The 27,061-nt window shown below is 42.8% G+C and overlaps 1 protein-coding gene and 1 pseudogene across 1 annotated transcript in view; one reads left to right on the top strand and one right to left on the bottom strand.

Moving 5' to 3' along the window:
• Positions 1-27,061, bottom strand: part of ANGPT1 (angiopoietin 1) — a 463,014-nt gene that overhangs the window by 210,203 nt on the left and 225,750 nt on the right. The gene's annotated exons all lie outside the window — the stretch shown is intronic.
• Positions 17,223-17,330, top strand: LOC141146481 (U2 spliceosomal RNA; annotated as a pseudogene).

Here is a 27,061-nt window from a genome sequence, read left to right on the forward strand (position 1 = left end):
CATTATTCAATCTTACCAACTATGTAACCTTTAATATCTTAAAATCAACTGCTTTCCTGTAAATAATACTTGGTGGTTCTGCCATAACGGAGCCTTGTTCAGGCACTTCCTATTAACCGCTTGCCGACCGGCTCACGCCAATATACGTCGGCAGAAGGGCACGTATAGGCATATTAACGTACCTGTATGCTGCCCTTTAAGAAGTGGTTTGCAGGCGTGCGAGCGGGTCCCGCAGACTCGTCTCGTCTCACGGAGAGGAAGAACGGGGGAAATGCTGATGAAATGCTGATGTAAACAAGCAATTCCCTGTTCTGCCTAGTGACACTGACACTGATCACAGCTCCCTGTAATCGGGAGCCGTGATCAGTGTCATGTCACACATAGCCCCTCCCCCCCACAGTTAGAATCACTCCCTAGGACACACTTACCCCCTACAGAGCCACCTAGTGGTTAACCCCTTCACTGCCAGTCACATTTACACAGTAATCAATGCATTTTTAATCGCACTGATCGCTGTATAAATGTGAATGGTCCCAAAATAGCATCAAAAGTGTTCGATCTGTCCGCCATAATGTTCTGATCGCTGATCGCCGCTATTACTAGTAAAAAAAATTATTTAAAAAATGCCATAAAACTATCCTCTATTTTGTAGACGCTATAACTTTTACGCAAATCAATCAATAAAGGCTTATTGCAATTTTTTTACCAAAAATATGTAGAAGAATACGTATCGGCCTAAACTGAGGAAAAAAAAATGTTTTATATATTTTTTGGGGATATTTATTACAGCAAAAAGTAAAAATAATGCATTTTTTTTTTTTAATTGTTGCTATTTTTTTGTTTATAGCGCAAAAAATAAAAACCGCAGAGGTGATCAAATACCACCAAAAGAAAGACGTCAGTTTTGTTTGGGAGCCACGTTGCACGACCGCGCAATTGTCATTTAAAGCGACGCAGTGCCGAATCGCAAAAAGTGCTTTGGTCTTTTACCAGCCAAATGGTCCGGGGCTGAAGTGGTTAAAGGGTGACAGCACTCTGTCCCTGATCCCCAGTTGTGCTACTGCTTTGTCAGCTTGTCACATAGGTTGAGGACCACAAGTGACCCTTTCAGCATACATTACTCAGGCATAGTTCTTTTTTGTCACAGTCAGACAAGCCTGATGTTAGAAATGTCATGCCGCCCTCACTGGAGTGTGTGTAGATAGGAAGTGACTGCAAAAAGGAAAAAGATGATCTGCAGTACAGAGATGCAACAAAGCTAAAGTATTCTATTTATAAAATGGAAATTGTTTATGATACACAGTGTTTTAGCAAGCTATATGTCATTCAGTTGAAGTTTACATCTACCCAAAAGGATAACTGTAGTTTCCATTATCTATCTCCAAATGACTCCCTCGCCACCCATATCTAATCCCTAAATAGAATAACATACTCAAATGCAAAATACTGGCTGTTCAGCCTCCTTGTATTTACAGCTATCTTAGCTCCCGTGACTAGTAACAATCAGCAAAATGACACTTATTAGCAACCCCTAGTTTAAAAATACAGTTCTTTCAATTTACATGGTTATATATTTAAAGCAACATACAATTTCAAGGTCTGCTTATTAAATACTAGCCCCCTATCCCAATGCGAAAATGCTGAAATCCACTTAAGTTGAAATATTTACTTACTATACACTCTGCTTTTGCCTGCAGTGCCTGGGCAATAGTGATGACATGATTCTTCCAGTGAGATCCTGGGAATCCCAGGGATCCCAAGTCTCACAACAAGACTCTTTACACTATGCTGGAGTATTTTCATATGTTGTTTGGATACTCACACATTCTAATGTGCAGTATAGTAAATATGTTTTTAAAAGAGAAGCATGTTTTTTCTTAATCATACTTACATAGGTGGATGCAGCATTTATTCAATGCTGCATCTGTCCTCGCTGTCTCTGAGGTTGACTACTGAGTGATCAAACACTACTAATTGGTCAGTTCTCCCCCGACTCTCTGCTCTGCCCCCCCTCCCCTCTCACTGGAGCGCTGGGTTATGGAGGGGGTGGGAGTGACCGACTCAGGCTCTCAGCTGCTCCCTGAGAGGTTGAGCCAGGTGCCAGTCCAGCCTCCTGGGCAGATCCGGACCATATGATCATGACCTTTGCCCAGATAGGACCGGCTCTGTGAGTTCAGCCAACAGCAGGCTTTTGCCCGCTATTGTCTGAAACCGGATCACATGAGTGCAGAATGAAGTGCACTTCTGTGAAGTACAGCCAAACAAGACACCAGCCCATCCAGTTTACGCTGAGTGTGTGTGTGTTTATGTCATTACCATGTTCCATATCCCTGTACATTGAAACACATTGAATTTATTTACACTCTTTGATGATTACACCAACTGTGGAAGAGAGTTCCACACCCTCAGCGTTCTAACAGTAAATTTAAGATTGAACTACTTCTCATTCAACTTCATTATTTGGTCATGAGTCTTCATTAGAGACCTTAGCTTAAACAGTTTACTCCTAATGTTAGAGTCACCATTTAAAGATTTGTATACTATGATCATATCTTCTCTTAAGTGTCTCTTTTCCAGGGAGAATACATTTAATGTTTATAGTCATTCCTCATAACTGAGTTCCTTCAACCCTATTATCTTAATTGCCCTTCTCTGAACTCTCTCCAGTTCAAGGACATCCTTCCTTAGGATTGATGGGCTGCATACCCAAGATGTGGCACAACCAGAGTTTTGTAAAGTGGTAGAATTATAGTTTTAACTCTTGAGTCTGTCATCTACTAGGTCCCAGATCTGTTTCCATCCTTGATTCCCCCAGAGGTTCTCCAGGTTCTCGCCCTATTTAGTAACTTGCATTCATATAGCTCCAAAGTGCATTACTTTTCATATTCCAATATTAATTATCACCTGCCACCTCACTGCCCTCTATTCTATTTTATCCAGGTCCTCTTGTAAAGTCTCTATATCATGTTGGGAAGTTATTGCCCTGCTTAGCTTTGTATCATCAGCAAATACTGAGATTGAACTATTTATTCCAAAGTTTATATTGTTTATAAGTTAAACAAAATTTATCCCAGTACAGAGCCCTGGGGTAGTAAACAAATACAGTACTCTTGCGCACAAGTGTGTTGATCAGGTGATCAATAGTTGAAGATGGATAATGTCTCTGGGCTTGCTGCCCTCCAGGATGGGGGTATCCTAGCAGTCAAAAAGGGAATAAAGAAAAGAGGGAGCACCAGCCTTGTGCATTATCCTTAGATAAGGGTATTTAAAAAACAAATTAAAAACTACTCACAAGCATGTGAAAGAATCCGTAATGTAAAAGCCTTTCAAATGATGGCAATCGATCTGATAACCACAGTCTCCAGACGATAAAGGAGAGGACATGAGGACCACTGCTGGCTGACGTGTTTCGAAGGATTACCTTCTTCCTCAGAGCCCTAGCCGCAGAGCTCTGGGGTACCTTGTTCACAGTTCTAGACCATTCAGAAAATATGCCATTAATCACCCCCCTTCGGGTGCGCTCCCGCAGCCAGTTTTCTATCATGGTACATACCTCTTTAGTCTTTTGGTCTAGAGCAGTGAACTGCAAACTGGGCCTGTGGGCCAGATGTGGTTCTTTGCTTGCCTTTATCAGGCCCTTAGATCACTTTTCCTCCCTCTGATATGAGGCACTGTTCCTGCCACTGACACAAATGATGAGGCACCATTACTTCCACTGACACCACCATTGGGACATCATTTTTCCTGTTATAAAACATATATATATAAAACATCCTGATATAAAACAATGGAACACTATTCCTCCCACTGATACCAATGATAGGGAACTCTTTCTTCCAATGACACCAATAGGGCACTACTCCTCCTACTGATACCAATGTTGGGGCACTATTTCTCCCACTGACACCAATGATAGGGCACTATTCCTCCCAATGATACCAACTATGAGGCACTATTCTTCCCACTGACACCAAAGATGGATCACTTTTCCTCCACTAATACTAACGATAAGGGAATATTCCTTCTCCGGCCAACAGTAGGGTATTTTCTAGTCCCACTTACCACAATCTGACTCCCCTAAGGTCTGAAGGACAGTAAACTGGCCCTTTGCTTAGAAAGTGTGGAGACCACTGGTCTAGAGGAATGGAAAACTGCCCCCTGAACAACTGTTGCCAATTTTTCTAGGCAAGAAATGCTGCTTGCTTATTGTGAGCTGTATCAAAGTCTTTCATTCAAAGACTGAAGTAAAACCTTTGGTTATTCCATTATTGTTTTTGCCATAAGAATCGATGTGATTTAGGCTCGGTTCACACTAGGACGACTTGTCAGGCGACCTAGTCGCCTGACAAGTAGCGTCCCATTCTGTACAATGGAACCGTTCTAAGGGGAGCGACGCAAGTCGCTCCGACTTAGAAAAAGGTTCCTGTACTACTTTGGGGGCGACTTGGGGCGACTTGCATAGACTTCTATACAGAAGTCGTTTTGCAAGTCGCCCAGGCAGTCGTGTGCAGGTCGCCTCGGTGAGGCGACCTGCAAGTCGTGCTGCCCCTAGTGTGAACCGAGCCTAAGAGTTCCACTCTTTCTGCAAAAAAACCCTTGTTAACTGGGGAGGTTCCTATTGCAGTTTCTTCCTTTCTCTGCTCCTTCTACCTAACTGAACTATGGGGGAGGGGTTGAAAATGCTGTAGATCCGAGGGGGAGGGGTTGAAAATGCCAGTGTTGCGGCACTTCCGAAGCACTTTTCAGGCGTTTTGGAAGCGCTGCCCATTCATTTCAGGGGGGACATGCAAGGAAAACATAAAACAGCATTTTAGCTTGCACATGATTGGATGATAAAATCAGCAGAGCTTCCCCTCATTTCAGATCTACCCCTCAGATTTACAGCGACTGCACTTCCAAGTGCACTTTCAGTGCAATTTCAAGTGCACATTGCACTTGTAGTGCAAAGTGGATTTGCCTTTCGTAAATAAACCCCTATGAGTGCCTTCCATTAGCAAACAGGCAACAAGTGCAGAAAGGATAGGGTATTACTGGAAAAACTTTATAGATCGTCATACCAGGACTGAATATGTAGCTATTATTTCACATTGAGTCTAGCCACACAACCCTCCAGCTAAAATGAAATTGATAATTGGGAGCCTAGCCTCCCTGACGGTATTCCCGAGTGTGGCTCGGGTTAAATTTCAGCACCATAAGCGGTAACCCCAAACCACACTCAGGATTACATTGCAGGATCCTGGTGCAGTGTTACTTACCTTGTCCCCAGGATCCTTCCAAGTTCCCCCCCGCGCTGTCTGCGGGGTCTGACCTCCTCCGAAGCCTCTCTGTGTCAGGCTCCGTTCCCTGCGCATCGCAGCACATGGGGCGGAGCCTGGCGGCAAATTCAAAAAAATTTAAAAATCATAACACATACAGTACAGTGTAATCTTACAGATTACATTACTGTATGAAATCATTTCACATCCCTTTTGTCCCCAGTGCTTTGTCCAATGCCCTTCATGCAGTTTTATATTATATATACTGTTCTTTCTGCCTGGAAACTTGAGATTGTCCATAGCAACCAAAAAGTGTCCCTTTACGTCAAAAGTGGCTTTAGACAGCTAGAAAACAGCGATAGTAAATTAGAACACTTGCAGAATTGAGCGACAGTGAATCGTGGGGAAATTAAATATATTATTATTATATTATTATTATTTTTTTTAATTATTTATATTTATTTATTATATTATAATTTATGTTTTTTTGTTTCAAACTTCATACCCGGGATATCTACTAGACTCTTGGTGGACAGATTTAAGTGTGTTATTGTTAAGAATTACAGGACTACAATATAAAACGCCAAATTTCCATGCAAAATAATTGTACCGCTTTCAGTACATAAAATCCTAAATAATCATACCCCCAGGAAGTTTAAATGTTGTTTCAAATATTACATGGCACTAATTTTATTAAGACCCCATTCACACTGAGGCGGTTTTCAGGCATTTTAGCGCAAGAAACAGCCTTTAAATAGTGCCTGAAAACCGCCTCCTATTCATTTAACGGTGTCTTTTCACACTGTGGCGGGGAGCTTGTGGGACGTTAGGAAAAGTCCTGCAAAAAGCATCTTTGGGGCAGTTTGAGAGCGCTGTATACAGCACTCTCAAAATGCCCTGCCTGTTGAAATGAATGGGCAGTGCTTCCAAAACGCCTGAAAAGTGCTTCGGAAGTGCCGCAACACTGGCATTTTCAACCCCTCCTTTGGGGTTAAAATTGCCCCGCTAGCGAGCGAAAAGTGGCGCAAAGGCGCCGATTAAACCGCGGTAAAGCGCCGCTACAACGAATGCCGCTTTACCGCTAATGGCCAGCCCTTTCAGTGTGAAATTTATAAAATACAAAATAATGAAAAGCTAGACATACCAAAATAAAGACTAAATGATTGGTAGCATTGTACTTTTCACCAACAATACGTAAATATTTCAACTAATACAAATAAGGGTTTTCATCAGAAAGCTGAGCTAGAATTGGCCCCTGGGAAAAATAACCATTTAGCATTGAGTTTGTCCGTCGTTGTTAACTAATGAGAAAGCTTTAACAGATTTTGCTTCTGTTCCATTTTAGCAATCTAACCTTACTTTAAAAATATTTTCATACACATGCTCCGAAAACAATGAAAACTTTCTGCCTGTATTAAGGGTGTTTTAGATTTTGTCAGGGCCGTTTTTTATAGCTTGGCTTTAGCCTAATGATTTGTTTCCTTTAAACAAAAAATAAAAGCACCTACATATTTCTGTCATTGTACTGGGTATAGACTACTTAAGAAAACAACAGATTTAACATATTTTATGTACTTAGTAGCACAGCGAAGGTTCCAGTTTCCTGAAATGGGCAATGCATTATACTTCTTAAAGCATCTTCCAGCTTGGGCTCTGAAAGGTGAAAGGTCAAAGTAAAGCCTAGTAATCTACTATGTCTTAACAAAGCTCTGGGAGGTTTATTGCTGCTTCTGTTGTATAATAGAGAGCTTTTTTGGTAAGTGTCTGGGAACCTGAGTTTGACATCCTGTAACTATTTGGAAAGAGATTTTCTCCTGGTAATACTTTAGCATACAATAGGGGAGGAAAAGATGGCTTAATACAAAAAAATGTATACGACTGTAAGAATTAAATAGAATTTACTTATTGTATATTTTTATATACTGTAGCGCTAAGAGGTCTCTTTATAAATACAGGAAAAAGAAAGGTCTCCACACATTGGAGAACCTGACAACAGAGCCAAACCATTTCATTCTTTCTTTTTTTTATATAATAAAGTTTTTTTTTATATATATATTTTGGTAAATTTAAAGAAGAAAACCAGTTGGGTCACTCTAGGCACTATGGAGTTTCACTCTTTGTCAGGAACCTGATTAAAAGAATGTGCATGCACATATGAATGCATGCACACACAGCAGAATGCTCGTGGACGCACCTGCATGTCTACCATAGATACTGGCACCAAATAGACTATTTAAACTTTAGTCCTGCATGGGATCATTTGGGATTGTCTTTGAACTTGTATCTGTTTTTCTTGATCCTGAATCCTGCTTGACTCTGCTATTGACTCAGCTTTTGTCTGACCTGCCTCTGGATTACCCCTGCCTGTTTATGTCTACTGCCCACCTGTGCTATCGATCTTGGCCTGGGCTCTGGACCAAGTACAGTACATCGCCAACCTCTGCTCATCTATGGCCTTGATCATGCTCGTCCTTTGGTGCCTTCCTGCCCAGCTGTTACTGAACTCGGCTTGTGACCCCAACTCTTGTCTGTACTTGTCTGGGTGAAGTTAGGGAGCCCTCATCACTGCATCATGTGACGCCTCTTCGTATGTCCAGGAAGTGAGCCCACGACGAGTAAAGGAGCAAGGGAGCTCCTTGGCCTGGCGGCCGTAATACAGTGTGAAGTCCTTGGAAGCTCGGAAGAAATACATGCGTGCTTCAGTGCCAACATCGAGGGAGGTCACAGACTGTATGGACATTAGCAATAAGTCCGGTATTCAGAGCCGACTAATCGTGTTGAACATCATCACAAACGAGTATCGTATGACCGGCCCCCTATACCCTACAATATCACAGACATAGTGCTAGATACGGGGCATCAATCTAGGTCTATTTAACCCAATTAACCACATCATTCACAAGTGTGTTAAGGATCTGAATAGTGTTTATGCTTCCATTCCTGGTTGGACCCAATTAGGACATAGCATCAATGTGATCCACAGGAAGTAGTTAATCTTCCCCACGATAATACTGGCTCTTCTCCTTGGAATATTTTAGGAGCATTGGTCTCCCTGTGAACATACAAGATACCTCATGTTTATATCCTTGCACTAATCTGGACTATTTATCTATGTCCATATCAGTAACATTATTGCCAACTGTTGCCTCAAAAACCAACTATTCCCATGGACTACACTTTTTACAATAATTAAGGAAGCAATAATTCATATTCGCTCCTCGAATTACAGCCATTTGTATTCCAAACCAGGAACCAGATTTCATCTCTCCTCCCCCACTTTCTATTAACATCTTTTGAACTCGAGTCTTCCAGGGACCCCTGTGAGGATACCCATGCCATTAATTCATCATTTTTATTATTAATACTTATACAACATATTGGTCATGGCATGGACATCCACACATAGATCTTTGGCGTCCGGATGTTTATTTACGTGTAGTGTATTGTTATTGTTATTGTTGTCGTTGTCTTGTACTGTGTGTTGCCATATCTGGAGACTATATGACACAGTAGTCTCTAGATATATGTCATGTTATTAGTGTCTTAAACATTTACCTCCCATTGTGCAGATTTGTGATATTTTATTCATCAATAAATGCTTTACATAATTTTCTATTTTTCCATACATTGTATGCTGTGTCACTCATTTGGTCCTCTGGTCTATTACTATCTTGGTAATGACAATGTAGTTTTTTTTGTTAGATAATCACTGCACTTCTGCTTACCCGGCACCAGCGATCCGAAGTTCAAGTCTTACGTTCCAGCTTCCTGGCACCTGCACCCTTCCATTGCCCTAGCAGACCCAGTCTCATTTTTCTGGGGTGCTTAGAGGGGAATTGTGCAAGTGGCCACCCTCATCATCTCAACTTTCTTTTGTCCATCTGTGAAGATTCGTCCAGGTCATAGTATAGATATTAGTAGCTAGTCACATTCAGTTGGATTTGTTCTCTATTGTTGAAGACATTTTACAGAGTCAGGCAGAGATGTGATGCACAGAGAAGGAGGAGTAGATATATAAAGCCACATACATTCAACCTTCTCAGGAATAGTTCTGAAAGCCCAATTCTTGCCATTTTTTTTTATAGACATAGGAATAGTAAATACTTCTGCCAAGATTTTACCTCTGACCATAATCCCATTGGAGAAAGTCCATCACACTTCCTGTCCCTGTGACAACAAGACATGAAATTGGATGAGCAGTGGTCACTAGACAGTGATCTGACCAAAGTTCTAACCCTTCACCATTTACCCGAATGAGGTGTTTTGTGTAGCATGCGTTCCTATTGGAGAGTTTTCCCACTACCTCCTGTCCCAACAGAGGACACAGTGGAGTTGATTTACTAAAGGCAAATAGTCTGTGCACATTGCAAAGTGCAGTTGCACTCTGCAAGAGCAGTTGCACCAGAGCTTAGTAAATGAGCAGAATCTCTGTTGACAACCATCATCCAATCATGTGCAAGCAAAAATGCTGTTTGTTCTTATCTTCCATGCACATGATTAGGTATTCTTTTCAAAGTGAAGTTTTCCTCATTTAAGTGGAGAAACTGCACTTGCAGAAGAGCAACTGCGCTTTACAGTGTGCACAGTCTATTTGCTTTTAGTAAATTAACCCCAGTGTGCAAATCAAAATCTGACATACGTTCTATCCCTTTATAAGCCTGCTCAAAACTAAAAAAAAAAAAAAAAAGTTTTTGCAGTAGTTGGACTTAAATGTGGTTATAGAAGGTTGCAACTTTTGCGTTAAACATGGTTCAGACAATCTGCAGAAGAGGCAGTATGGGAGTCACCATCTTGGGAAGAAAGAGGTGTATAATGTGTAGTTTAAAGCAGCCTTTTTCAACCAGGGAGCCATGGCACCCTGGGGTGCCTTCTGAGTTCTTCAAGGGTGCCTTGGCAAAATGCCTAAAAATTTCCACAAACTTCCCAAAAAATGTCAATAAGCCAGCAAGTGGACCAAGCCTGCCTTTTTGTTACACAGAGCCACAGGTTTTCATAGTGCAGCATTTTAACCTTGGGCAACACACCGGCCAATCACTTGCATCCTAACAACCAATGATGTCATTGCTTAAGAAGAAGGACGTTGGGCATCTGCACAGCATCCTTGTTTGAAACCCCCCCCCCCCAGCACTGGGGTCATGTTGGAAAAAAAGGGAAAGAAACTGATGGAGAAGAGAAACACTAGAATACTAGTCAGTACCAGTTTGCAAAGGTGGAGGAATAAATCACCTCTAATGCTGGATGACCCATGTGTTTGTATTCTGCTGCAAATTTTAAAACTATTAGTTTCATTTTTACATTTTAGAATGGGGTGCCTTGAGATTGTGTATAATTTTAAAGGGTGACTTGACTGAAAAAAGATTGAGAAAAACTGGTTTATGGCGATTTAGCTTTCTTTTACTACTTACTGAGATACCTACCTAGAACAATCACAGGTGTTCAATTAATGACACTTCATCAAAACACTTAATACATACGGTACATGTTTGTCCCAAGTTACTGGGGTTGACTCATGCCGCGTACACACGACCGGACTTTCTGGCAGAAAATGTCTGACGGAACCATTCCGTCGGAAATTTCGATCATGTGTGGGCTTCATCTGACCTTCTCTTTTGAAAATTCCGACGGACCTAGAAATAGAACAAGTTTCAAATCTTTCCAACGGACTCAGTTCCTATCGGGAAAACCGCTCATCTGTATGCTAGTCTGACAGACCAAGAACGACGCAAGGGCAGCTATTGGCTACTGGCTGTTGAACTTCCTTTTTCTAGTCCCGTCGTACGGCATCACGTTCTAAACGAACGGACTTTGGTGTGATCGTGTGTAGGCAAGTCCATTTCAGCGGAACTCCGTCGGAAAGACCGTCAGACTTCGGTCCAACAGAAAGACCGGTCATGCGTACGCGGCATTACTAATGGCAAATAGACTGTTCACTTTGTAAGGTAATTTTCCCCAAAGTGTAGTGAATGAGATGAAGATCTTCTGACTTTTATCATCCAATCTTTTGCAAGCAAAAAAGTTTTTTTTTAAATTATTTTCTAGGCATGTGATTGGGTATTCTTTGCAAACTGAAATTTAACTACATTCACTAAGCTCTGGGAAAAAATTTCCTTGCAAAGTGCAGCTTGCCTTGCAAAGTCAACGGCCTGTTTGCATTTAGTAAATCAACCTCTCTGCCTCACCAAGTATTTAAGGAAGGATGATGACAAGAGCTGCAGCTTACACTTTCAAAATCCGTGGAATTTCCAATGTTTCATCCAGACATATTTTAATATTAAGATCTTGTATTGTTGCGGCAAGAAAAGACAGCAGAGCCATCCCTGTACTTTGCCGGTCAGTTCATTTTGATTTATTACTATGCTAATGCTCTAGGACCACATGTGAGTGTTTGTGATGGCTGGATAGTAAGCCACGGACTTACTAATGTATAAATAAATAGCACATCTGTTTAGATTACACCAACTTGCATGAATTTGGTACAATAACTTTGGGAGAGCTCTTTCCAAATATCATGACAGAAACTGAGCCTTAGAAAAGTGAGACATTTTACAACAGTTCGTTTATCAGATTGGACACATGTGTCAGGATTGTCAAGATATCAATCGGGGACGTGATATGGAAAATATGACAATAAAATACTCTCATAATGTAATTGCAATTCCTTCAGTCATTCAATTCAGAGTTATAGAGTGGTAGTGAGATAGAGCAGAGTTTACCTTATGGGACATTTGAGAAGATCTCTAATTGCTTGCTGTATCATATTTTCATAATTCATCACATTTGATATAAGTCCCTCCTGTATTCTGATCTGGTATCTGTGTATTACAGCCCACCCCAAAACAGAGTACTGTAATAGTTGAAGTTTCCTCTGACATTTCAGGTCCAACTCAGTCAAACAATCTAACCAACTTGAATTCCTAGTAGCCTGACTGCACTTTTCAAATGTATTTAGCAAAACTTTACCTATAAAAACAAGATAAAAAAAAAAAATATGTTCTTGAACAAGGAACATACATTCCACATTAATAATTATGATACCATCATTAGTATGTGCTGTAAATTGCCCCCAGCATTGCTCCTGTTTCTTCGTGCCAGAGGCTGCCATTTTGCTGAAGACCAGAGCCCCTGAGTAAATATTTAGGTCAGCAGATCAGCCTCTAGTGGCTCTGATTTTCAGCACAGTGCCAAAAAATAGAGAGCAACTGAGCATGTGCAGTGCAGGGTGAGGCAGTGTATTCCTGGGTTTTAAACAGAATAGGGATTTATTTTTAATATTTGACATAGCAAAAGGGGCCAGCCTGATATGATCTAGCAGGACTTAATTTTCTGATCAAAGTTCCACTTTAACCACTTCAATACCAGGCACTTACACCCCCTTCCTGCCCAGGCCAATTTTTAGCTTTCAGCGCTGTCACACTTTGAATGACAATTGCGCGGTCATGCTACACTGTACCCAAACAAATTTTTTATCATTTTGTTCCCACAAATAGAGCTTTCTTTTGGTGGTCACTGCTGGGGTTTTTATTTTTTGCGCAACAAATAAAAAAAGGCCAAACATTTAGAAAAAAAAGTTTTTCTTTGTTTCTGTTATAACATTTTGTAAATAAGTAAGTTCTCCCCTTCACTGACGGGCACCGATGAGGCTGCCCTGACAGCATTGATAAGACGGCACTGATAAGGCGGCCCTGATAAGGTAGCACCGATGAGGTGGTACTGATGAGGTGGCACTGATGGGTTCTGATAATGGGCACTGATAGGTGGCACTGAAGGGCACTGATAGGTGGCACTGGTATGCAGCACTGATGGGCACGGATGGGCACAGATGGTCACTGATAGTCGGCACTGATGGACACTGATGGGTGGCACTAATGGACACTGAGGGGTGGCACTGCTGGGCATCACTGATGAGGAGACATCTGACAGGCATTCATAGTGGGCACTGACTACACTGGTAGTGTAAAGCAAGCCAGGAAGATATTTTTATTTTTGGGTGTAGTAGTCCTGCCATCAAACAAAAAGCATGTAAATGCCTTAAAATACACTATATTACCAAAAGTATTGGGGTGCCTGCCTTTACACACACATTAACTGTAATTACATCCCAGTCTTAGTCTGTAGGGTGCAATGTTGAATTGGACCACCCTTTGCAGATATAACAGCTTCAACTCTTCTGGGAAGGCTGTCCACAAGGTTTAGGAGTGTGTCTATGGGAATGTTTCACTATTCTTCCAGAAGCGCATTTGTGAGGTCAGGCACTGATGTTGGATGAGAAGGCCTGGCTCACAATCTCAATTCTAATTCATTCCAAAGGTGTTCTATCAGGTTGAGGTCAGGGCTCTGTGCAGGCCAGTCAAGTTCATCCTCCCCAAACTCACTCATCCATGTCTTCATGGACCTTGCTTTGGTCCAAATCATGTGGTGGAGGGGGGTTAATGGTGTGTGGTTGTTTTTCAGGCGTTGGGCTTGGCCCCTTAGTTTCAGTGAAGGAAACTTTTAAGGCATCAGCATACCAAGACATTTTGGACAATTTCATGCTCCCAACTTTGTGGGGACAGTTTGGGGATGGCCCTTTCCTTTTCCAACATGACTGTACACCAGTACACAAAGCAAGGTCCATAAAGACATGGTTGAGCAAGTTTGGGGTGGAGGAACATGACTGGCCTGCACAGAGTCCTGACCTCAACCTGATAGAACACCTTTGGGATCAATTAGAGTGGAGACTGTGAGCCAGGCCTTCTCCCCAACATCAGTGCCTGACCTCACAAATGCGCTTCTGGAAGAATAGTCAAACATTCCCATAGACACACTCCTAAACCTTGTGGACAGCCTTCCCAGAAGAGTTGAAGCTGTTATAGCTGCAAAGGGAACCCTACAGATTTATGCCCCGTACACACGGTCGGATTTTCTGACGGAAAATGTGTGATAGGACCTTGTTGTCGGAAATTCCGTCCGTGTGTAGGCTCCATCACACATTTTCCATCGGATTTTCCGACACACAAAGTTTGAGAGCAGGCTATAAAATTTTCCGACAACAAAATCCGTTGTCGGAAATTCCGATCGTGTGTACACAAATCCGACGTACAAAGTGCCACGCATGCTCAGAATAAATAAAGAGATGAAAGCTATTGGCCACTGCCCCGTTTATAGTCCAGATGTACGTGTTTTACGTCACCGCGTTTAGAACGATCGGACTTTCCGACAACTTTGTGCGGCCGTGTGTATGCAAGACAAGTTTGAGCCAACATCCGTCAGAAAAAATCCATGGATTTTGTTGTCGGAATGTCCGAACAAAGTCTGACCGTGTGTACAGGGCATAAGAGCTGTGAAAATGTGGAATAGACTCCCGCCAGAGGTGGTTCTGGTCAGTTCAGTAGATTGCTTTAAGAAAGGTCTGGATACTTTCCTAAATGTACAGAATATAACTGGGTACTAACATTTATAGGTAAAGTTAATCCAGGGAAAATCCGATTGCCTCTTGGGGGATCAGGAAGGAATTTTTTCCCCTGCTGTAGCAAATTGGAGCATGCTCTACTGGGGTTTTTTGCCTTCCTCTGGATCAACTGAGGGTATAAAATTGGGTATATTGGATTGTACGATATTTTTTATTTTATTTATTTATTGTTTTTAAGATTTCTTGGGAACAGATTTAACAGCCATGCATTATATGGGATCAAAATCCCCTCTTGCACAAGATTCCAAACTGCTGGTCATGCTGAGAGTTAGATCTCCATAACAACTTGCTATTCTGAAGGTTCTTTAACAGCTTCAGCCCCGGAAGATTTGGCTGCTCAATGATAAGGCCATTTTTTGCGATTCGGCACTGCGTCGCTTTAATGGACAATTGCGTGGTCGTGCGACGTTGCTCCCAAACAAAATTGACATCCTTTTTTCCCCACAAATAGAGCTTTCTTTTGGTGGTATTTGATCACCTCTATGGTTTTTATTTTTTGTGCTATAAACAAAAGAAGAACGACAGTTTTGAAAAAAACACAATATCTTTTACTTTTTGCTATAATAAATATTCAGCATTTTTTTATATGTATTCTTCTACATATTTTTGGAAAAAAAATTGCAATAAACATATATTGGTTGGTTTGCGCAAAAGTTATAGCGTCTACAAAATAGGGGATAGTTTTATGGCATTTTTATTATTATAATTTTTTTTTTTTACTAGTAATGGCGGCAATCTGCGATTTTTATCGGGACTGCGGCATTATGGCAGACACATCGAACACAATTGACACATTTTTGAAACCATTGATAATTATACAGCGATCAGTGCTATAAAAATGCACTGATTACTGTGTAAATGTCACTGGCAGGGAAGGGGTTAACACTAGGGGGCGATCAAGGGGTTATCTGTGTTTCCTAGTGTGTGTTCTAACTGTAGGGGGGGTGGGACTGTCTAGGTGGAGAGAGAGATCGGTGTTCATACTTTGTATGAACACACTATCTGTCTCCTCTCCCCTGAAAGAACCAGGATTTGTGAGTTTACACACACAGATCCCGGTTCTTGCTCTGTCACGAGCGATCGCGGGAGCCCAGCGGGCACTCGCGCTCACATGCTGCGGGTGCGCGCACCCCCCCTAGTGGCCCAAAGGCTAAGCGAAATACGGTAACGTCGTTTCGCCTAGCCGTGCCTTTCTACCGCAGTGAAACTGCGATGACTGGTTTGCAAGCGTTTAATAGTACTTGATTTAAAAGCGAAAATGAATAAAATAAGACCGCGAGGGAAATGTCCAAGCCATTTTTTCCTCATCTGGATCATTTGGTTTTAGGAAGAGCCGCCTGGGGGATTGCAGTGCAAAGGTTTGGAAAGTTGGGGCTTTTTACAGCCTTGCAGGCTCACATCCAAGGAAGCAATTACTATGACATTTAAACAAAATAACATTTATTTTTATGGACAGAGGGATCATTTACTATGTGATACTCATTCGTCGTTTTTTCTTTATCAAATATTGTTTTTCGTATCCATTATAATCAGAGCTCTGTCTTATATTGTCCATGTCGTTACAGAGCAATTCTAGGATGACAAATTGCTAGTCGGGTCACTGTGGATAAGTGAGCTCATTAATATAGTGGAGGACCAAGAAATGATTATGTTTTCATCTTCTCAAAACGTTCTGGAAGATAGCTTACAACATTGTGCTAATTACTTAGTTGAACCCAGGGGAAAGTTTAGAGGTCATATCTTGTTTTATTCAGAATCTGGCAATGTGTACCTCTCCAGATGTTGTTGTACTATAAGTCTCAGCAACAGATGTGGAGAAACACGTTATCTTGGACCGTGTTGGTGGCCTATCTGTCTATAGACAAGGCCTAAATTCCCCCCTCGGTCTGAAATATTAGGCCCTGAAATACATAAAGATTTTTTGTTTCCCATACAGACCATAGTAGAAGCAGAACTATGAAACTATAAAACCGTACATATAAGTGATGTAGGCCAATAAGGCCAGGCTCTTTGCTTTGCTAAGTACCCCTGGAACATTTTTTTTTAACCACTTGCCAACCAGCAGTGTAACATTGACTGCTGGCCGGCTTTGTTGTTCCCCAGTGAAGTACCCGTACGTCGCGGACGAACTTCCTGGTTTACAGGTGCGTGCACGCCCCCCTGCCTCTCATGCTGTGGTTGGACACAGCATGAGTTTATCAGCAGCCAATGATTTTGGGATCCTGTGATGGTGTTAACGTTAACGTAGCAACAAAAAGTTCCAAAACGGAGTTACAGTTGCAATTCCTAGTTGTGTTGCAGGTACCTGGCTGCTCTTGATCCAAGCTAGAGGTATTGGGGTGCTCCTGGCTGTTTTTTTGCTGGCTCTAAGCTGTCCCCTGGTCTCAGACATGTAAAGTATTGCACCTTACTGTCCTCTCTATAGCCTTGGAGTATGTTGAAAGGAAAGTACTCACTCGGTCCCTTTAATTAGCTCCTTGAATCCAAAGGTCTGCAGCACTGGCCTGACTGCTGTACAAGCTGATTCTGGCCTTTTGGCTAAGATCAAGTGTAGTATCTGTTCTTATCAGTTTCCAGAGGAGGTGCTATGCAACTTCCGAGTGTAGGGAGGGCACATGCAACTCCAATGGTGTAATTGGACATAGAAAGATGGTTTGGCAGTGCCGGTGTCGCCCGCCGAGACGTCAGTGGGGCCGAGTCTGAGCCGTCCGGAAGGGTTCTCCTGGTGAGGATGGGTCAGGTCCTTGGCCTTCTGGCCTAGATTGGGGTAGCTCTAGCTACAGTTTTTCAGGACAGAACAATGGCTCCTCTCTATGAGGGGGGGGGAGGAGCGGTTAGTAATTCCGAATGTAATTAGGAAGGAGTGATGGGAGCGATGGTGGGGCCTGATGGTAAAGGGCTCTCACCAAGCTCCCAGAACTTCATACCTTTCTGCCTGGAGTGGGGGCTGTTGGTCAGGGTTGGGGTTTGAAAGCCTATGGAGTATGTGCTCCTGGAGTGGCAGTCCAGGGGTGCCAAAAAATCACTTTGAGTCACTTTGGTTTGAGGCACCACGGTCACTGCACCATATGACACACTTTTTTAACACCTGCCTCTTGGGCCAGGCCTTTTGGCTAGGACCAGAGAGATTTTTTATTCCTGGCCGGAGGGCCTGGTCATTGTTTCACACAATGGCCACCTTTTCACTCTCCTCTCCACTTATTCCTTCCCCATTTTATTTTATTTATTACCTGTGTTTGTCACCTTTTTGTATTTTTGTGTTGTACACGGTTTGTTGCCCTGTGTGATGAGTAGGGTTGAAGGTCCTCGGGCCTGCCCTGAAAGTCTTGGGAGGGGGTGGACATGGCCTTTTGGCTTAGTTCGCCCTCTCTCATGGGGTCTCCCTTCGGGGGAGCCTCATCTAGTACTTGGGTGGGTCTGTTTCGGCAGGCCCTCCAGAGAACGGGGTCCGTCTGGTTTCGGCCAGATGGACCAAGTGTAAGTACCCTTGTCCCCGCCTGGAGCTTAACGCCCTGGGGGATTCAGGGCAAGGTCCTCTGATTTTAGAGGACTTGTGTACCCGTTGCACTTTTTTGTGTTTCACTCTTTATGGGTGTGCACATTTTTTTGGCACCAGGTAAGGTTTTTGGGCTTTCAATAAAAAAACAAAAAAAACAAGCTGATTCTGGTTCCCTGGATGTCTGCAGCTAAGCCTAGCTGAGACTGGACTGGCAAAGACATACCTCCCAACATTTTGAGATGGGAATGAGGGACACCTACTAGCAAACGTATGTAGGCATAGGACACGCCCCCTGCCACACCCTCTAAAAGGAGAATTAACCAAAACAAAAGGTTAATGAAATCCACAAGGGCTTTTTTTACCACTACTATTCCTTTATATCGGCTTTTAAAATTTACAAATGCAGCAATTTAGAATTTGGATGAAATGTTTAGCACTGGAAAACACTTTTTGAAAGATAAAAAGTGCATTTTATATACAACTATATAGATCAGACCAAAAAGAGGGACAAATGAAGCGAAACAAGGGACAGAGGGACATTGCTCCAAATCAGGGACAGTCCCCTGAAATCAGGGACAGTTGGGAGCTATGGGAAAGGGTGTGAGGCTTCCAGCTTTGCTAACTTCCTCTCCTGGTCTTCCTTCTGCCCCGGGGCAAAGCCCCCCAGCACAGAGATCCTTCCAGAGGACTGGACTTTGGACTCTGCTCCTAGCCTCCTTCCCTAGTGACAGACTGATTGTGCCTTAGCAATACCATCCCATGGACTTGAATGAGATGTACCCATGGGATTTAAAGCAGTAATAAACCTAAAACCAAAAATGTAATATGTTGTAGCTTACCGATCATTAGATGTGGTGACTGCATTTGTTTTCTTTTCTTTGGCTTTTTTCTCTCGGTTTTTACCTGCTGTTCTGACCTGTAACACACCTCCTGTGTTACTGAGACACAACTCTGGAGAAATAAGGACAGGAGGCACAGCAGAAAGCAGCATTGTCAGTCTGGGGGGGGGGGTCTTTAATTGTAATAGGAGATTTTGTTCCAGTAAAAATTGAAGCCAAACTTCTGCTCATGCTTTGCAATCAATTACAGGATAAAGGTTTTGCATGAATATATAAAAGTTGATCGTTTAAATCACCCCTGCCAGTGTTAGAGAGGAACTGCAGTCTGCTGACATAATTTGTAATAAAAACATCTTTGCCATTCTGAAGCTTCCCTAGAACCACTTTGCATATTATTTTAAATATACTGTGATTCTGTACTTGCCAAATATGCTGCACTAAGTATGGCTGCAGCCATTTTAACTCTGGGTAGCTGAAGCTGCTGCCAGTTCACTTCCTGGATTTACACAGACACACAGGAGGCACACCTCCAGCTCTGCAGCCCTGCAGCTCTCATTGGCCCTAGTATGACTCCCCCCCTTCCTAGCAAACTCTCACGAGAGTAAGAGAGAGAGAGAGAGAGAGAGAGAGAGAGCTGTGCGTGATATCATAAGCCTAGGCTTTTTTACCAGATAAGAAACAGGAAGTGGGCTGTAAATGGTGTTTACTGGCAGAAAAAACAATGTTTTAACCACTTACTGACTGACCTCTGTCGTTATATGTCGGTACTTTCAAGAGGGGTATCGTTGTTATTGCAGTAGCTAGCTACCATAACCCCGGTATTCTCTTCTTCAGCGGGCGGTCCACTTTCAGATAAAAGTGGTCTCTGTGGCAGATTCGCCGTGAGATCACTTTTATCGGCGGTGGATGCCGATATGCATTACATACAAGGGTTTACAACCCCTTTAAGTATGCATCTGAGTGGAGGAGATTGTTGTCAGCATGCCCTATTAAGAGGGATAGGGAGGAGGCTGGTGAATTTTTATGATAATGGTGAACCTGTCAACAGCACGCAGGTGACAGTTAAACCGAGAACAGGTTCCTGCACCACTGACCCCCTCCTTCTAGCTGCTGGTCCTTCTTTCACCACCAAGCCTCCAACCTCTTCAGCCGCGCCTGTCTCACTCTCTCCCATTCTCCCCTTCCACAAGTCTCCTCTGTCATCAGTGAACAGAGGAGAGCAGGAGGCAGCTTAGCTCAAGATGGAGGGCAGGGGGAGGAGCTGCCCAAATTAACTTTCAACTGCAGGTGATTGGTTGCTAGGATGCAGGGCAGTCCTAAGCAACCAATCACCAGCTTGCTAATATGGAAAGTCACTCCGCTGGCTCCCACTCCTGGTCTCTGTCCAGAACTGTGCTGCCTTCTGCTCTCAGCTCTGAGGTAGGACACTACTATGGGAAGGAAAGGGGAGGGTTGAGGGGGGCCAGGGGTCACCGCTATAGGGAAAGGAGATCCCTCCAGAAGCAAAGCACACCACTGTGTGTGTGTGTGTAGGAGGGTGATGTGAAGGGGGAAGAGGACACTGTTATGGACAGTGCCACCCCCATAGCAGTGTCCTATACTAAACTTCACTTTACCCCCCACCCCCTCCCCTGATCCCTGCATTCTGAGCCTAACGCACTCCTGATCCCTGCGTTCTGAGTCTAACACGCTCCTAAACCCTGCTTTCTGAGCCTAGCGCACTCCTGATCCCTGCATTCTGAGTGCAACACACTCCTGAACCCTGTATTCTGAGTGCATTACCCTATTGAACCCTGCATTCTGAGTGCAACACACTGCATTCTGAGTGCAATGCGCTTATGAACCCTGCATTCTGAGTGCAATGCGCTTATGAACTCTGCATTCTGAGTGCAACACACTCCTGATCCCTGCATTCTGAGTGCAACACACTGCTGATGCCTGCATTCTGAGTGCAACGCACTCCTGATCCCTGCATTCTGAGTGTAGCGCACTCCTGATCCCTGCATTCTGAGTGCAACGCACTCCTGATGCCTGCATTCTGAGTGCAATAAACTCCTGATCCCTGCGTTCTGAGTGCAACAAACTCCTGATCCCTGCATTCTGAGTGCAACACACTCCTGATCCCTGCATTCTGAGTGCAATAAACTCCTGATCCCTGCATTCTGAGTGCAACGCACTCCTGATCCCTGCATTCTAAGTGTAGCGCACTCCTGATCCCTGCATCCTGAGTGCAACACACTCCTGATCCCTACATTCTGAGTGCTACGCATTCCTGATCCCTGCATTCTGAGCACAGTACACTCCAGAACCCTGCATTCTGAGTGCAACGCACTCCTGATCCCTGCATTCTGAGTGCAACGCATTCCTGATCCCTGCATTCTGAGCACAGTGCACTCCTGAACCCTGCATTTTGAGTGCAACACACTCCTGATCCCTGAATTCTGAGTGCAACGCTCTCCTGATCCCTGCATTCTGAGTGCAACGCACTCCTGATCCCTGCATTCTGAGTGCAACGCACTCCTGATCCCTGCATTCTGAGTGCAACCCACTCCTGATGCCTGCATTCTGAGTGCAACACACTCCTGATGCCTGCATTCTGAGTGCAATGCACTCCTGATCCCTGCATTCTGAGTGCAACGCACTCCTGATGCCTGCATTCTGAGTGCAATGCACTCCTGATCCCTGGATTCTGAGTGCAATGCACTCCTGATCCCTGCATTCTGAGTGCCAGGAACTCCTGATCCCTGCATTCTGAGTGCAACACACTCCTTATCCCTGCATTCTGAGTGCAACGCACTCCTGATCCCTGCATTCTGAGTGCAACGCACTCCTGATCCCTGCATTCTGAGTGCAACGCATTCCTGATCCCTGCATTCTGAGTGCAATGCATTCCTGATCCGTGCATTCTGAGCACAGTGCACTTCTGAACCCTGCATTTTGAGTGCCACGCACTCCTGAACCCTGCATTTTGAGTGCAACGCACTCCTGATCCCTGCATTCTGAGTGCAACGCACTCCTGTTCCCTGCATTCTGAGTGCAACACACTCCTGATCCCTGCATTCTGAGTGCAACGCACTCCTGTTCCCTGCATTCTGAGTGCAACACATTCCTGATCCCTGCATTCTGAGCACAGTGCACTCCTGAACCCTGCATTCTGAGTGCAACACACTCCTGATCCCTGCATTCTGAGTGCAACACACTCCTGATTCCTGCATTCTGAGTGCCACGCATTCCTGATCCCTGCATTCTGAGCACAGTGCACTCCCGAACCCTGCATTCTGAGTGCTACACACTCCTGATCCCTGCATTCTGAGTGCAACGCAGTCCTGATCCCTGCATTCTGAGTGCCACATATTCCTGATCCCTGCATTCTGATCATAATGCACTCCTGAACCCTGCATTCTGATAATTTAAAAATAATGGATGTGGGGGCCTTGTGATAGGCGTGATTTTTTTTTTTTTGGGGGGGGGGGGCAGCATTTTATTCTTTGACCCAGGCAGAACAATGTCTTGGGCCAGCCTGCTGGAAACTGATTGGTTTCCATGCACAGCTAGTACCAGATTTTGCACTCTCCAATAAATCCCCCCTATGATTTCCATGATTATGTTATTTCTGAGCCTGCCTCTGTGTAGTAGATGCTGACCCTAAAGAACACCTGCACAAAGATGGTCTTTTTGAAGATAAAAGCAGATGGAAGCATTTTCCAATGGAGAGGTGTGATCTCTGGGAGAGGTAATGAATACTTACACCTAAACACTTACACATTGCTTAGCATGCACGTATTTAACATGAAAAATATATCTGATGCTAAGTCAGGGTAACTTTAAACTATTTCAAACATTACCCAAAATTGGATTAAAAAAAAGAGAGAAAGGAGAGTAGAGTCATTGTTTCCCAGATGTAGGGCACATGTTCAGCTATTCATAATACGAAATGTCACAAAGCTATGCAGAAGTCTTGTGTTTCCTTACATTCAGTAAACATCCCCTACATTCTGTGCAGAGAAAGGCTTGTGTAAGAAAAAAGTTTCAGTTTTAAATATGATATGTATGCCTGTAAGACTCTCACTTGTGCCACTGTAATTAAAAAGTAATTTGTGAGTACAAGAAAAGCGGCATACAGTATGTGTGTGGTACACACTGAGAGTAGGCTCAGACAATATTATTATAAACTCTCACATATACCCAGTGAAGTGACTGTCACACAGAAATGAAACAAATCCTCCTTTATAAGTTGTACCTTTTTGTCTGCAGTATTCTCTTCACTATAGCTGTTCAACGTGCATCATTTATACAGCTTGTCTGAGATTTCAGAAAATAGGGGGTGGGGAGCTGAAGTTACATACACACAGAGAGCTGATTGGAGGGAAGGGACACCCCCCCCCCTCCTCTACACAACACACAGGAACAGAGATGAGGCTGTCAAACAGCTGGAGATCCCTCTGCCCTTCTCTTGGTGTCAGGAACTCCTGGAAGAAGTGATTCATGCTGATGGCAGAGGAACGAAGCAGCAGACAGAAATGACACAATGACACTTAGTGATCTGGATTGAGGCAAGTACACACTATAGAGGGAAATGCTTTGTTCATATTTACATGGTAAGTTGGTAAGGTTGAATAAAGACACCAGTTCATCCAGTTCAACCTGTGTGGGTGTGAGTGTGTTCCTATCAAAAAATCATGTCCCATATCTCTGTATACTGTGTTTACTAGCATGCCCATCCAGTTCTTTTGATATTCATAATTGATGTCTAAGGTTTATAACCACTATAAGAGGTCTATTTTTAAAAATTCAATGGACAAATGTCAAACACATGTATACATGCTGCAATCATTTTGGCTGTAATTTCTCTAATAGGGCAATCTCTATGATCGTTAGCGCAAGCTAGTAGCCAAAATGCAGTGTTTTTTTATCACTGAGGTATTACAAAAAGCTATACTGCATATTGGCCACTAGATGGAGCTGAAAATCATAGAGATTCATCTATTAGATAAATCACAGTCAAAATTAGTTTAGGATGAACACGTGTATTTGACATTTGCCAAACGAATGTTTTATAAATAGGTTATTATAATGTCGTGTACACATGGGCGGACTTTTCCACCGGACTGGTCCGTCGGGACGAATCCGTCAGACAATCTGACCAAGTGTGGGCTTCATCGGACCTGCAGCGGACTTTTTCGGTCAAAAATTAGACGGACTTTAGATTTGGAACATGTTTCAAATCTTTCCGACGGACTCCGGTTGAAAAATCCGCTCGTCTGTATGCTAGTCCGACGGACGAAAACCGACGCTAGGGCAGCTAGAGTAGCTATTGGCTACTGGCTATCAACTTCCTTATTTTAGTCTGGTTGTACGTCATCACGTATGAATCCATCGGACTTTGGTGTGATCGTGTGTGTGCAAGTCCGTTCGTTTGAAAGTCCGTTGGAAGTCCGTCAAAAGTCTGTCGAAAGTCCGTCGGACCTTTGATACCAAAAAGTCCACCCGTGTGTAAACGGCATTACAGGTACATATATAGTGCCATCAATTTATGCAGTGCTTTACATATATATATTGTACATTCACATATATATCTATTTATATGTATCATTATCTGCATAAATCCCCCATGTCCGCCGTTGGGGGATCCTGTGGTGACTGAAGTGTGACCCTGGCCGTGGACTCATTGGTGAGCAACTGTACTCGGTTTTTGCTGTACCTATTACATATTTGTTCTTTGTTGTATTTTTAATGTAAATGTATTTCCTTCATCACTAACTTTTGTATAGAGTTTCATATATGCTATTTACTTTATAGATTTATCCTCCTGACGAAGCGGTCCTCTGATTGCGAAACTGGTAGAGGATAATATAATCTGTGAGCAATTTCCATAACCAACAATCCACTTGGAAGTCTACAAGCACATGCATACTGTATTGACCTCCTCCCCCTATTTTTTCTTTCATGATTTGTTCTTTGTAATTATATGTGTTTTTTATATGTAATAAATAATAATTGTATTCAAAGTCTATTTTCGCTCATTGGTACCGAGATAGTCCATTTTCTCCTTGTGGTTGTAGGAAGACAGCTTCAGCAACTGTCCCTACTTCGCCTTACTTTTGCAAATAACCTACCAGCATGTATTTGGAGTGTGGGAGAAAACCCACACAGGCATAGGGAGAACATGCAAACTCTGTGCAGTTAGTGCAGTGGTTGAGATTCACAAGGAAAATGTTTGCCAGCACACCATGGATCAACAAGGAAGCATCCAAGTGAATTGTTTAATGCATGATCACATCACAAGAGTAGTGCAACGTTTCAGAGTCACGTAGGACTCCTTCGTCATCACATGCCTGACAAAAGAACCCTACGTGACTCCGAAACCTTGCACTACTCTTGTGATGTGATCATGCATTAAACAATTCGCTTGGACGATTCCTTGTTGATCCATGGTGTGTTGGCAAACATTTTCCTTGTGACTTCGGAACCAGTGTCCAGCTGGTTGTTGCTGCAGCACCCAAACCTTTGACAGCTTTTCCAGGAACGTGTGCGATGGGAATATGGAGTATTACTTGTGGTTGAGATTCATACCCACAACCCTAGTTCTGCCAGGTGGAAGTGCTAACCCTTTAGCCACTGTGCTGCCCCTTAGTGTTCCTCACTATCAAATTCTAAAGTATGTCCATATGTTTAATTATTCAGCAGAAATACAGATTATATAAAGGAAAAAGAAAATCGAAATTCCTGCTATAAACTTTGTAGAAGAAATCCTCACATAGGAGTTGGCATGCTCTTCAGTTGTGCCCACCTAGGCACCATGTACGGCCACATACATCACACCCAGGCCCATTGTTGTATACTTTAAATAAAAAGTATACAACGTATTCTATATAGAGAGGAATGCTTATTTCCTGTTGGTTATTTTTAAACATAACTGTAGATACAGTAGTTGAACAAAACATTGTTACCCTATTGGCATTTTATGTGAGCTTTCCTGGTTCTGGGAAAGGACAGTAGTGTAAATGTCGGTTCTGGAGGATCAGTAGATGCCAGTGCTAAATTAAACCTGTGCTGGCAGAATACGCTGATCAGTGGCTGCAACCAATTGGTTGCAGACGTTGATCACCAAAAGTTTTTTTTTACATTCCTGCTGAACCGCTGAATTTTGATCCCTCTATGGCCAGCTTTAGAATTTGGTAATTTCCTTCAATTTCTGTCCTAGTGACAAGTGATAGTGATCAGGACAAATAGTGAGGAACATTCTAATCAGGAAAGGCTCAAACAACTATAAAAATCTGATGGGTTCTAACCAGTTCCAACTTTATGCAAAAACTTTAAAAAAATAACAGTTTTGGCTTTAGATAGAATGTAATCTAATTTTGGTGGATATGACTAACCACAGCCTCTACCATGAGTCATTGGGTCACTGACCATTCCTTCATTATGAAAGTTTTATGGTTATAATCCCAGAACCCTTGTGGTATATATTTACGTCCAGACTTTCATCATCATACAAAGTTTTACCGCAGATTAGTTCCAATGGTTTCTGTTTCCCAGCCTTATCAGCAGATACACTGAGCTGGTTATTACTGTGTCAGCATAGTCACATATCACAAGGATGTTGTACTTAAACAAAAGATTAAGTTTTAGGAATACTTTATCATCATATATATTCTTACAATAACATGGATAAAGTTGATCTAAAGCTTAAAATGCTGAGACAAAACAAACTAAGAATCTTACTCGAAATACAATGTACAAAATCCAACTCAGGGTATACATTGCATGATTTCACAGAAATGTTCGATTTTGCGATCTGTAGCTCATTTACTGTCAAATCTTGGACCACTGAAACAAGATGCTATCTAGAAGGCTGTCAGAAGATAAGAGCAATAGCTATCAATGATAGGGAAGTTGGGGAAATAAAAGTTGATGTGGGATAAATCATATTTCTAAGACTCCAAAATAGGAAATATATTTTTGTGAATCATGTGTCTACAATGTTTATCATAAAACAGCAATTAAATGTGCCAAGGCA

Source organism: Aquarana catesbeiana, linkage group LG05, assembly GCF_042186555.1.
Source record: "Aquarana catesbeiana isolate 2022-GZ linkage group LG05, ASM4218655v1, whole genome shotgun sequence".
NCBI classification, from domain to species: domain Eukaryota; kingdom Metazoa; phylum Chordata; class Amphibia; order Anura; family Ranidae; genus Aquarana; species Aquarana catesbeiana.